The sequence below is a fragment of the Miniopterus natalensis genome, chromosome 10, assembly GCF_054644295.1.
Source record: "Miniopterus natalensis isolate mMinNat1 chromosome 10, mMinNat1.hap1, whole genome shotgun sequence".
Lineage (NCBI taxonomy): Eukaryota > Metazoa > Chordata > Mammalia > Chiroptera > Miniopteridae > Miniopterus > Miniopterus natalensis.
This window is the reverse complement of record NC_142090.1, coordinates 11,573,450-11,584,255: the sequence shown is the minus strand read 5'-3', so window position 1 is coordinate 11,584,255 and position 10,806 is coordinate 11,573,450. Positions and strand designations below refer to the sequence as shown.

The window sequence follows — 10,806 nt, the reverse complement described above, 5'->3', positions numbered from 1 at the left end:
CAGAGTCCCGTTTTGGGCACGGTGGCTTTCAGATGCCAACTTGACATGCAAGTGGAAGGAGCTCGGGAGAAAGGCTCAGGTGGCTTTAAAATTTCGGATCGTACAGACGGACCAGGTGAGAGTGCCTGCGTGAGGGTTTAGAGGGAGCTCCGAGGCGTCTCCAGCTTTTGGGTATCAGGTTAAGGGGCGCAGCCACCACCGGACGGCGCGGAGGGCGAGGCGGGAGTGGAGGGCGGCCACGGAAAAGGCTGGAAAGAGAAGCGATGCTGACGCCTTGAAGCAGCTCAGTAAAATGAGAGCGTACGCGTGTGGAGTTTACTTGATACAACTAGAAAATTACAGCATGAGCGTGTTGTATCAGCCAGTGTGGGCATAACGCCTAAGGATGAAAAGTATTTTAAGTAAAAGTAAGAAACGAGACAATGATAAAAACGCAGCGTTACATTCTGTTCCGAAAGAACTGGCCCATAAAATGATGCCACAGGAAAAAGTTTGCAATTTCACAAGGTTAAAAGCCTTTCCGGCATTTTTACTTGGATCTGACTAAATTCATAGATTCATCTAAGGGACAGTAGATCTTTAGAACTTTACATTTTTTTTATCCAAGAACAGGGTATGGGATTTAATTAAGTTTTCTTTTATGGATCTCAGCAGAGAGAACATTTTCTTCAGGAAGGTTCTGCTCGTTTCTAGTTAAATTTATTCCTAGGTGTTTCAAAAAATCTGTTGCTACTGTTAACCTATATATATATGTGTATATATATTGATATTGATATCAATATTGATAGCTATGTAGATGATCTTTAAAATATATTTAAATAATTATGCACAGAAAGATTAAACTAGAAATGAGCAGAATCCTTCTAAAGAAAACACATCCCCCCTCTTCATGTGTGTGTGTGTGTGTGTGTGTGTGTGTGTGTATACATACACGTCTCTCTCTATGGATTATGGTATACATATTCATACATATTCATATACATATACATATTCATACTCACACATATATGTCCCTTCTGGGATATACTTAAATCTATCTCTGAGTTGTTGTTTTCTGTCTGGTACTAAAGTCTTTATCTTTTTTCCTTCCCTGACTGTGACATGTTCTATCTTAACTTCTTTCATGAAGTTCACCGGGCACACAGCACTAAAATCCTCAGTCACACACCTTGGTGTTTCTTCACATATTCACACTCTTACAGAAGCTATGAAGATGGAGTCTTCTCCCGTGGGCCTTTCCAAACGAAGGGCATGCGCTGGGAGGGGACCTTGAGATGGGTCACTACTATGGCTGGCCACTGGAATGTTGTCATCATATTTTCAGTCACGATTAAGACTTGAGCAGAAGTCTTAAAACTCCATGAACTCTGATGTTAATTATATTTTAAATTTAATTCAAATTTTCTTTTAAATTCCATGTCTTTGGTAACATCTTGTTTTTCTCTCTTTCTTTAATGAAACTTCATTTCCATAACAACTAAATGTGTAGCTCTTCAAATGATTCTCCTCAAACACATTATAGGAAACGTGTTTTAATAAACACTGAAAAGTATAGTTGCATTTTTTAGCTCTTACCTCAAATGTCTGAGCAGTTCCTATGAGCTCTCTCCTGGTCTGTTTGTTCTAATTCTCTACAAAACAGGAAATCAATTATACAAACCCTTTGTTAAAAGAATGTAAGTTAGATGCTCGATAATCAAAGAACTTACATGCATAAATGCATAACCCATGAACATAGACAATACGGGGAAGACCTGGGGGTGGGGTAGATACAGAGTGGAGGGGATCAATGTGGGGGGAAAAGGGGCATCTGTAATACTTTCAACAATAAAGATAAATTTAAAAAATACATGTAAACATTGCTCTGGCCGTCTGGCTCAATGGTTAGATCGTTGCCCGTGCACCAAAGGGTCGAAGGGTCAAGGGTCAAGGGTTCAATTCCCAGTCAAGGGCACATACCTGGGTTGCAGGTTCAGTCCTGGGCCATGGAGTGCAAGAGGCAACCAATCAATGTGTCTCTCTCACATCGATGTTTCTCCTTTCTACTCTAAAAATCAATGGAAAAAAATCCTTGGTGAGAACAAACAAACAAAAATAAATAAACACATGTAAACATTAACATATTTGATAATATTTGGAATTTAATTAAAAATAATCAGCATATTAAAACAGCACTTGACATATGTTATACACTTTATAATGTATATTAAAATTATAGTTGGCCGCTCTTTATAGAAAACCAATTACTGCATTTATTTCAAATTATAAAGACTTGTGGGGTTAAATATTGAAATATTGCTGTCTCTTGGCACTTTGACTTAGGTTAATTCTCTAAGAATGAATATAGGTAGAAAGCAGGGTGAACGCAGCCTGCCAAGTGAGGGTCAACAGTGAGACTTGATATCGTCAGAATATTGCCATACGCCAATTCATTAAGCGACGGAATTAAAATTATATTGAGAACCTCAATAGCAAATGGATTTATGAATTATGTTTGCTGGGAAATTTAAAAGCTCAAATGGTTTATGGAAAAACAAATGAGACCTGGCCAGTGTGGCTCAGAGGTTGAGCGTTGACCTATGATCCTAGAGATTGCAGTTCAGTTCCTGGTCAGGACACGAGCCTGTGTTGTAGGTTCATCCCCATTGGGGGGCGTGCAGGAGGCAGCCGATCAATGACTCATTGATGTTTCTATTTCTATCTCTCCCTCTCCCTCTCCCTTCCCCCATCTGAAAAAAACCCACTTTAACTTGACTAGGATGCAGTCATTATAGTTTAATTTCCAAGTGATCATGTGCTTGTCAAGAGCTCCCTAAAGGCAGAGGGAAAATGGAAATAGGACCAATGATTGTAAATCTGATAGATAGGCTCCAATAAAGGAGAGAAAATGAGTGTCTACAGAGACTTCATCCTTGATCTTTATAAACTTGATTTGGTTCTGGTGCCTGATATGACTCACTGTTCTAAGTTTCTTGTGTAAGTTCAATGTTGGTGTCACAGAGCGGGCCTGGGACGGCTTGGTTCCATAAAGAAACTCAAGGGAATATTGTCAGTTCTCCAGTAAGGATGTACAGTCATATTATGTGTGTTCCCTTCCCATACTCCAGGTGAGTCTTTAATTTTGATAATTTCAGAATTTGCCTAAGTAGTTTAGAGCTCAGAAAAGTTCTACATCAAGAGGTTCTCCCATCAGTCTCTAGGAGAACTGAGTGAGCATGTGTGACTCAGTACAACTCATGATTGCAGAGGGAAAGTCATTCCGAAGTACATTTTCTGACATTGGAAGGTGAGTAACATCCTTCTTACTCAAGCTTTCTCATACCCAAATGTTCAGAATGCTACTTAGGTAATAGCCACTGTAGTACAACAGCAGCTTATTTTCACCCAGATACACCCTCTTTAGGTAGTTCTTCCCATGGGAAAGCCAAAGTGTGCTTGTCAGAGTCTTGGAATTACTGACCTGGGCTTGAGCAGAGCCTAGAACTTACAAACATAAGAAAGTCTTCCAATCCCAAGTGTTAATTTATTTTGTTAAAATATTAATATGAATAAGAAACAGATATAAACACTTTATGCTTATAGCTCTTATATCACTACAATCCAAATCGAATTCACAAACTAATTATATACATCCTATAAAACCAACAGAACTCAAATCTATAAAATTTACTTAATGCTGGTTTCTTATAAATGAAATCACCTTTCATCACATGAACATAGCACTCGTACAGGGTAAATCTCTTTGTGGCTACCACATTATGCAAGATGGGTCCTTTCATGGTCACTATCTGTCTTGCAATAGGGCTCAGAAAGAATTTCACAGAATGAAAAGGGAATGGGCCTTGTTGGGGGGAACTTACAAGGCAAGAGTCAGCAAGAAGACAGACGCATGGTTGTCTGTGGAGGAAGAGGGTTGGGGCTAGCAAGCTTTGTGGATGTATTTTGAGTAAAGATTCTTTGTTCTTGACTCCTTTATCTTTTTATAATATAAACACAACAAAAAACGGCCATGTTAGAAGCTATTCAAACTCTTGGGATATCTGGGTTTAGATTCTAGTGTTGAGTTGTCTTGGAAATCCAGCTGCCTAGGGACATTGGGGCCCACGTGGAGTTAGGTTTGGGTACAGATTTTCCTGGGGGGAGGGTAGATAGCCACAGAATTCAGCTTGGTGCGCTTGTGATCCAGAGTGAGTTCACAGGACCACTTTCAGACAATTCTGCTCGTTCTGTCGTAGGGCTGCATGCTATGATACAGGTTCAGTTGAATTTGGTATGTTCATGTCACCATAAGCTAAGTGATGATTTTACTCTCCCACAAATTTTCCTATTTGAACTCTTGTGAAACTTATTTCCTATAGTACATCATATCATTTAGTCTTCACTTAGGGAACAACCTTGTTTATGTCCCTGCTTAGACAGTGTTAACCTAATGGCAGATGCAAATACAGGCCCTAAAACTGTGGAACTGTATTCATTTATAAAGTGATAAGGTGATATTCAATATCACTCTGAACATTCTTACTTTTAGGTTACCAAAAATACAAAACCACAAAACCAGTACAGAGTAGCTGCCCAGCAAATGACAAGCATTATTCGTATTATAGATGATCAATTCTCATTTTATAGGTTAAAGAGTTCATCTGTTCTAAGCAGGAAAGTTTTGTTGATCTCACTTATCTCTTTATTTCTAAAGGGAATGAATGTAACGAGATGACCGTTTCTGTTATCTGTCCTTGTTCACATCCCTTCTTTGTAAAGATGTTTACGGTATGTTTCCTTAACGATCTCAGGACATACATTATTCATACAATCACAGGATCTTTACTTATTAAAGCTGGTGGTACTCTAGAGATCGTCTTGCCTCACTCATTTTTCTGGTAAGCAAGATGCAGCCCAGGGAAATGGTGCTAGTTAAGATTACAGAATTAGTGGCACAGCTTGTGCAAGATCCCAGGTCGCTGGATTTATAATTGTCTGTTCTCTTTGTTATAACTAACGTATTCCCTTCTTCGACTTTCCCTCCCTAACCATGCCCTGGCTTTTTGTTGCTATGATGATTGGCGAAATAATAGTTATGGTTAGGGTTATACATGAGCCAGTGATATTAGTAGCGGTGTAAAGCTTTTTAGACAGATTGCATCATTGGAGATGAGCGCATTGTTATAAACAGAATGTTTAGGCCCCTCCATCCCAATTCATATGTTGATGTCCTGACCCCCAGTGTGATGGTATTTGGAGGTGGGGCCTTGTGGAGGGAACTGGGTGTAGGAGAGGTCATGAGGGTAGAGTCCTCATGATAAAATTGATACCTTTATAAGAAGAGACAGTGTGTCTCTCTCTGCCATGTGAGGACACAGCAGGAAAGTGGCCGTCTGTAAGCCAAGAAGAGAGCTCTCACCAGCACCTGGCCATGCTAGCACCTGAACTTGGACATCCCAATGTCTGTCATTTCATCCACTTAGCCTATGGTCTTTTGTTACAGCCTGAGCAGACTAAGACAGGCCTTTGTGCTGTGACATTTATGATCTGCGATATTCTTGAATATTTACTAAGGCGGAAGAAAATAAAGCAGTAGGATGGTTGGCCCAGGAAACTTGCGAAGGTTTCCTACCTTGATCGTGAAGTGTTAATTTCACTTAGGAAATTGCCTTAGAAATCCTGCTTTAGAAATGGTCACTGTTTTTTGTTTTTTTTCTTTTTGAAAGGAAAGAGGAGTACAGATAAACTTTAGTTAAATACTGATTTTACAGCCATCTCTCCTTAAGACAACGTTAACAGGTTTGTGGGTCGGGGAAGGTAGATGAGGGTGGCCTTCATGAAAGGAAACAATGTAAAGGGTGATTAAAACAGAATCTGGGTTTAGAGATGTTCCCTGCTGTAGCCTGTAGGATCCTGGGGGGGGGGGGGGGGCTGGGTGTCTCGGGGCATGGTAAGGCCACAGTCTGCAGCAGCTCTGCTGATAAGGGCAGGGAAGGCGGAGTCTGTGCGCCCCTGTGTCACCGCAGAGACAGCAACGTGGAGGCGAGAAAAAGGCCAATTCCAGACGGGCCTGGAGAGCCCTCAGGCCCACCTCAGTGTCTTCTTAGCGGCCCGCATTGCTCTTCCCATGAGTTTTCTTGTGTTGTGTTTGTTTGCTTTGAATTTATGTTGGAAAATCCCTAGATTCTTGCCTCGTGGACCAGCCACTTCTGCTGGAGAAAGGAGGCAGGTGCGAGCCTTCGTCCAGAGGCACATCGCCCCCAACAGAAGTGGCTTTAGCAAGATCTGAGCACAAGTGAGTCAGAATCCATGGGAAGGCCTGTCCGGTCTCCTGCGGGCCCAGCCTCTCCAGAGGGTCTCAGGTCTTAGATGAGTGCTGGTCAAACTCGCTTTAGCGGCAGAACCTTTTCTTGTTCTCATGCAGAAACCCCCATGCCTGACAGGGTGGAGGAAGGAGTTTGGGGAGCAGCAAGCTTGGGGGGGGGGGGGCTGCTGTTCCACTAAACTGCGGAGCTCTTGCTTTGCTGAGGGAGAGACGCGGTCAAACTGAAGGCAGAGGTGACTCGCTGGGAGCAGGGGAAGGGAGTTTCCTTTCAGAGGCCTTGGGGTGAAGGGAAGGATGGAAGTTGCCAAGTTTCGACTTTGCCAAGGCCATGCTGCGCGGTGGTGAGGCAGCCTCTCCACCTCCCCACGAGCACCCAGGGCCACGGGGGGACACCCAGCGTCTCTGGAGTCAAGGCTGAGTACTGAGGGACGCGGGGGGGTGCTGGGCCTGAAGGGCAGTGTTGGACAAGGGCAGGAGCCGCCCCGAGGGGCTGTCGCATCCAAGGCGCATGGATGCCCTGGCTGGGGCTGGAGCGGGGGTCCCAGCGCCCTGCCCCTCCACCTGCGCTCAGATCCCGGTGCTGGGGCCACCACGGAAAGGCCACCATCCTAGGCCACGGCGATGGAAAGGTAGAAGGACGTCGCCTCCCTCGTCTGGGGTGGAGAGGGGGCAGAAAGCGAGAAGGCAGCCCCTGACTCCAGGAGAGGGGCCTGAGCGCGCTCCCGCGGAACGGGGACGCTTCCAGGTCAGAGTCTGGGCCCTTCCCAGCCCCCCCCTTGAAAAGGCATCTGGCAAAATCCTACACCCGCTCACTTCCCCTGCCCAAATCCACTTCTAGTTTCTTCCCACCTGTTTTTCTGGAGTGACCCCCGGGACAGAGCAGGCGGCCCCTGGAGACCGCGCCTCGCCTGCGCTGTTCTCCAAGTCCCGCGTCTGTGCAGGAATCTGAGCGGCGGGAGGCGACGGGAGGCGACGTTGCGCAGCGATCGTGTCCCCGGGGCTGCAGGCCCGGGCCGGCCGCTCTAAGGGTCCTGCCTGGAGCTGGCCTGCGGCCGCCGGCTGACAGAGGGCGCGCAGCCTCGCGGGGCCGGCGTGGGGGCCGAGAGCACCGGGCGGGTGGCGGGCCGGGGCCCGGGGGGCGCGCTGGCCGAGGGCGCCTGGGACGCGGCGCTGCTGGGGCCGCCGTGGGGCCCGGGCCCGGGCGCTGCGTTGATGGGGCGCCTCTCTCCACGGCCGCCGGTGGTCGCGGGGCTGCTGGGGCCGCCGTGGGGCCCGGGCGCTGCGTTGATGGGGCGCCTCTCTCCACGGCCGCCGGTGGTCGCGGGGCTGCTGGGGCCGCCGTGGGAGCCGGGCCCGGGCGCTGCGTTGATGGGGCGCCTCTCTCCACGGCCGCCGGTGGTCGCGGCGCTGCTGGGGCCGCCGTGGGAGCCGGGCCCGGGCGCTGCGTTGATGGGGCGCCTCTCTCCACGGCCGCCGGTGGTCGCGGGGCCGCAGGCGCTGGAAACGCTGCGGGCGGGAGGAGGGCTCTCCCTGCGCGGGGGACCTGCGGGCCTCTTAGATTTGTTAAGGTTCTTGGGCTTCCGTGCTCTGACTTGAATCCACTTTTTCCACATCGTCAGAGGCCTGGGGCCCCCGTGGAGCTTCGCGTACAGGCCGCAGGCGTTGCACACGGGCCGGCCGTCCCTGTCGCGGCGCCACGCCGTGGTGGTGGCCGTCCCGCAGTTGGCACAGGAGACGTCCGCGCGGCGGGGCGCCGGCGGCGGGGGCTGCGGCTGGAGGAGGGGCCGGTGGACGCCGGTGGCCTCGCGGTACAGGCCGCAGGCGTCGCACGGGTGGTGCCCTGTCCCATCCCGCCTCCAGCCAGGGGCGCACATGGCGCCGCAGTTGGCACACTCTCCGCCTTCCCAGAAACCAAAGGTATCTGCGAGGTCGGGGTGTTGAGCGGCGGGGCTGGCGCGGCCCGGCGGGCTCTGCAGGGCCCGGCTGTCGAAGGGGCGCGCGGCCCAGGACGCACCCAGGTCGGGGCTGGAGCGGGAGCCGGGGAGGCCCGCAGGCCCGCACTGCTCGCCGCCCGCCGCCCCGCAGCCACTGCTGGAGGCCGCGGCTCCCAGGGCCCCCGGGGCGGCGGGCGCAGCAGCTGCCAGGGACCCGGTGGTGCCCAGGAAGGAGAAGCGCGGCCACCCGGGCGGCGCGGTGTAGGCGGCTCCCTCGGCTCCCGCCTGGCTCCAGGCCGGGCCGCCCTGCTGGGTCCCGGGCCCCGCCCCCGGCGAGGCCGCCCCGGAGCTGCCCCAGCCTCCGCCCTGGAGGAGGGACGCGCCGGGCGCGGAGGGCACCGGGGGCGCAGCGCTCCCGCTGTGCGCAAAGGCGCCGGGGCCGTGCGCCTCCTGGGCCCCGGGGTCGGCGGCCATGGCCTGGCTCTGGCACACGGTTCCTGCGAGCTCTCAGCCTCAGCTCATTTGAGGGTCAAGGAGCAATGAGCGGACAGAAAAATAGTAATCAGAAAAACCAATCATGTGCAGGCGAGGGACTGTCACAAAAACCAAGATCCAAAAGCAAATGCTTCTTAAAATCCTTCAAAAATATATACGCGTGAAACCTATCACTGAGCAAAAGCCTGTGTCCCCAGGAAAATCCCAAATTAAGTTTTTTGATGGTTCCCAGAGAGGGCGGAGAAGCGGTGGAATCTACCCCAGGGCCTGGAGGACCGGGCGCCTAGGGGTGGCCGATGCCAGCCAGGGCCTGGGCGCGGGTGGGGACACTTGCCGAGGGCCGGGCTGGCTCCTTTCCTCGGGGGCAGCCGCTGTCCTGTCCTGGGGGCCTTCCAGGAGGCCGGGCGAGCGGGGTCCTGCGCCCAGGAGCTTTGGCGGCGGGGACACCTCACAGCCACTGTGCCAGCCGCCCCCGGAACTGGTCACTATGGATTTTATGATGTGAAGGCAAAAGCTGAAGATCTAAAAGAAAAATACAACCTGAAAATACGATCTTGGGGTAACTTATAAGGTCTTCTAATGATCTGGCCCATCCTGGTGAAATACATGACTGTCAGAGAGCCGCTGAACCAGATGGGTTCTTGACAACATGCTGAAATGCAGGACTGTTTTGTGCTTGTGACTGAGAATTGGGTCTTTGCTAGTCCTTTTCTCAGCGGAGAACACGGTTCTTTTCTAACGCTACATTAAAGACCTAGTGCTGACAATGGGGAAAGAGGCTTTGTCAGTAAAGCAATACAGACACAACGGGTTGAGGTATATGGCAACAATTATATTCTATTAAATTTTAAATAATAAATAAAAAGTATCTTTATTGTTGAAAGGATTACAAATGGCCCGGCCAGTGTGGCTCAGCGGTTGAGCATAGACCTATGATCCAGGAGATCAAGGTTCAGTTCTGGTCAGGGCACATGCCTGGGTTGTGAGCTTGACCTCAGGTAGGGGTTTTGCAGGAGGCAGCCGATCAATGACTCTCATCATTGATGTTTCTGTCTCTCTCTCCCTCTCCTTTCCTCTCTCTGAAATCAATAAAAAAATATTTTTTTAAAAAGAAACTATTACAAGTGGCCCCTTTCCCCCTCATTAATCCCCTCCATCCTGCACCCCTCTCCCTAGGCCTTCACCACACTATTGTGTCCATGGGTTATGTGTATATGCATATAAATTCTTAGGTTAATCTCTTCCCACCTACCCCCACCTTCCCCCTGAGATTTGTTAGCCTGTTCCATGCTTCTGTGTCGCTGGATCTATTTTGTTCATTGGTTGGTTAATTTTGTTCATTAGATTCCACATGGGTAAGATCATGTGCCACTTGTCTTTCTCTGCCTGGCTTATTTCACTAAGCATAAGACTCTCCAGGTCCCACCATGCTGTCCCAAAGGGTAAGGGATCTTTCTTTTTTACAGCTGCATAGTATTCCATGGTGTAAATGTCCGAGACTATGCTTGATACGATTTCAGTCTTCTTGACCTTGTAGAGTCTTGTTTAGTGTCCTCAGCTGTCCTCCTGTTTTTCAATTGTTGTTTCCTTTTGGTTCTCTGGTTTTTTTCAACCCCGTCTTCTAATTCTCTGATCCAGTCATCAGCTTCCCCTAATCTGCTGTTCATTCCTTCCAATGTATTTTTTATTTCTACTATGTCATTCTTAATTTCCTTCATAGTTTCTATTTCTTTTCTCATGCTGTTGAGCATCCTTATGATCAGTATTCTGAACTCTGTATCTGAGAGAGATTGCTTATGTCCGTTTCATTTAGCTCTTCTGGAGAATTCTTTTGTTCTTTCATTTGGGGCTTGTTTTCTTGTCTCCCCATTTTGGCTGCCTGGGGAGTCAAAATTTTAGGTAGATCTGCTAGGACTTCCAGTCTTTTGGATGGTCTCTGGTACAGGCCAATGTCAGATGCTGTTTGTGACTGGCCTTGAGTATCACCCTGTTTGAAGTTTTTTGCTGGGTGTGTTTGGACAGGACCAAGATGTGCAGCAAGGTCTGCTTTTCCAAGCCCTGGGTACAGAAGCA

At 49.0% G+C, this 10,806-nt stretch overlaps 1 pseudogene; it reads right to left on the bottom strand.

The window, feature by feature from the left end:
• Positions 1-7,326: 7,326 nt before the first annotated feature.
• On the bottom strand, positions 7,327-8,724 carry LOC148092184 (transcription factor GATA-4 pseudogene; annotated as a pseudogene).
• Positions 8,725-10,806: the final 2,082 nt, after the last annotated feature.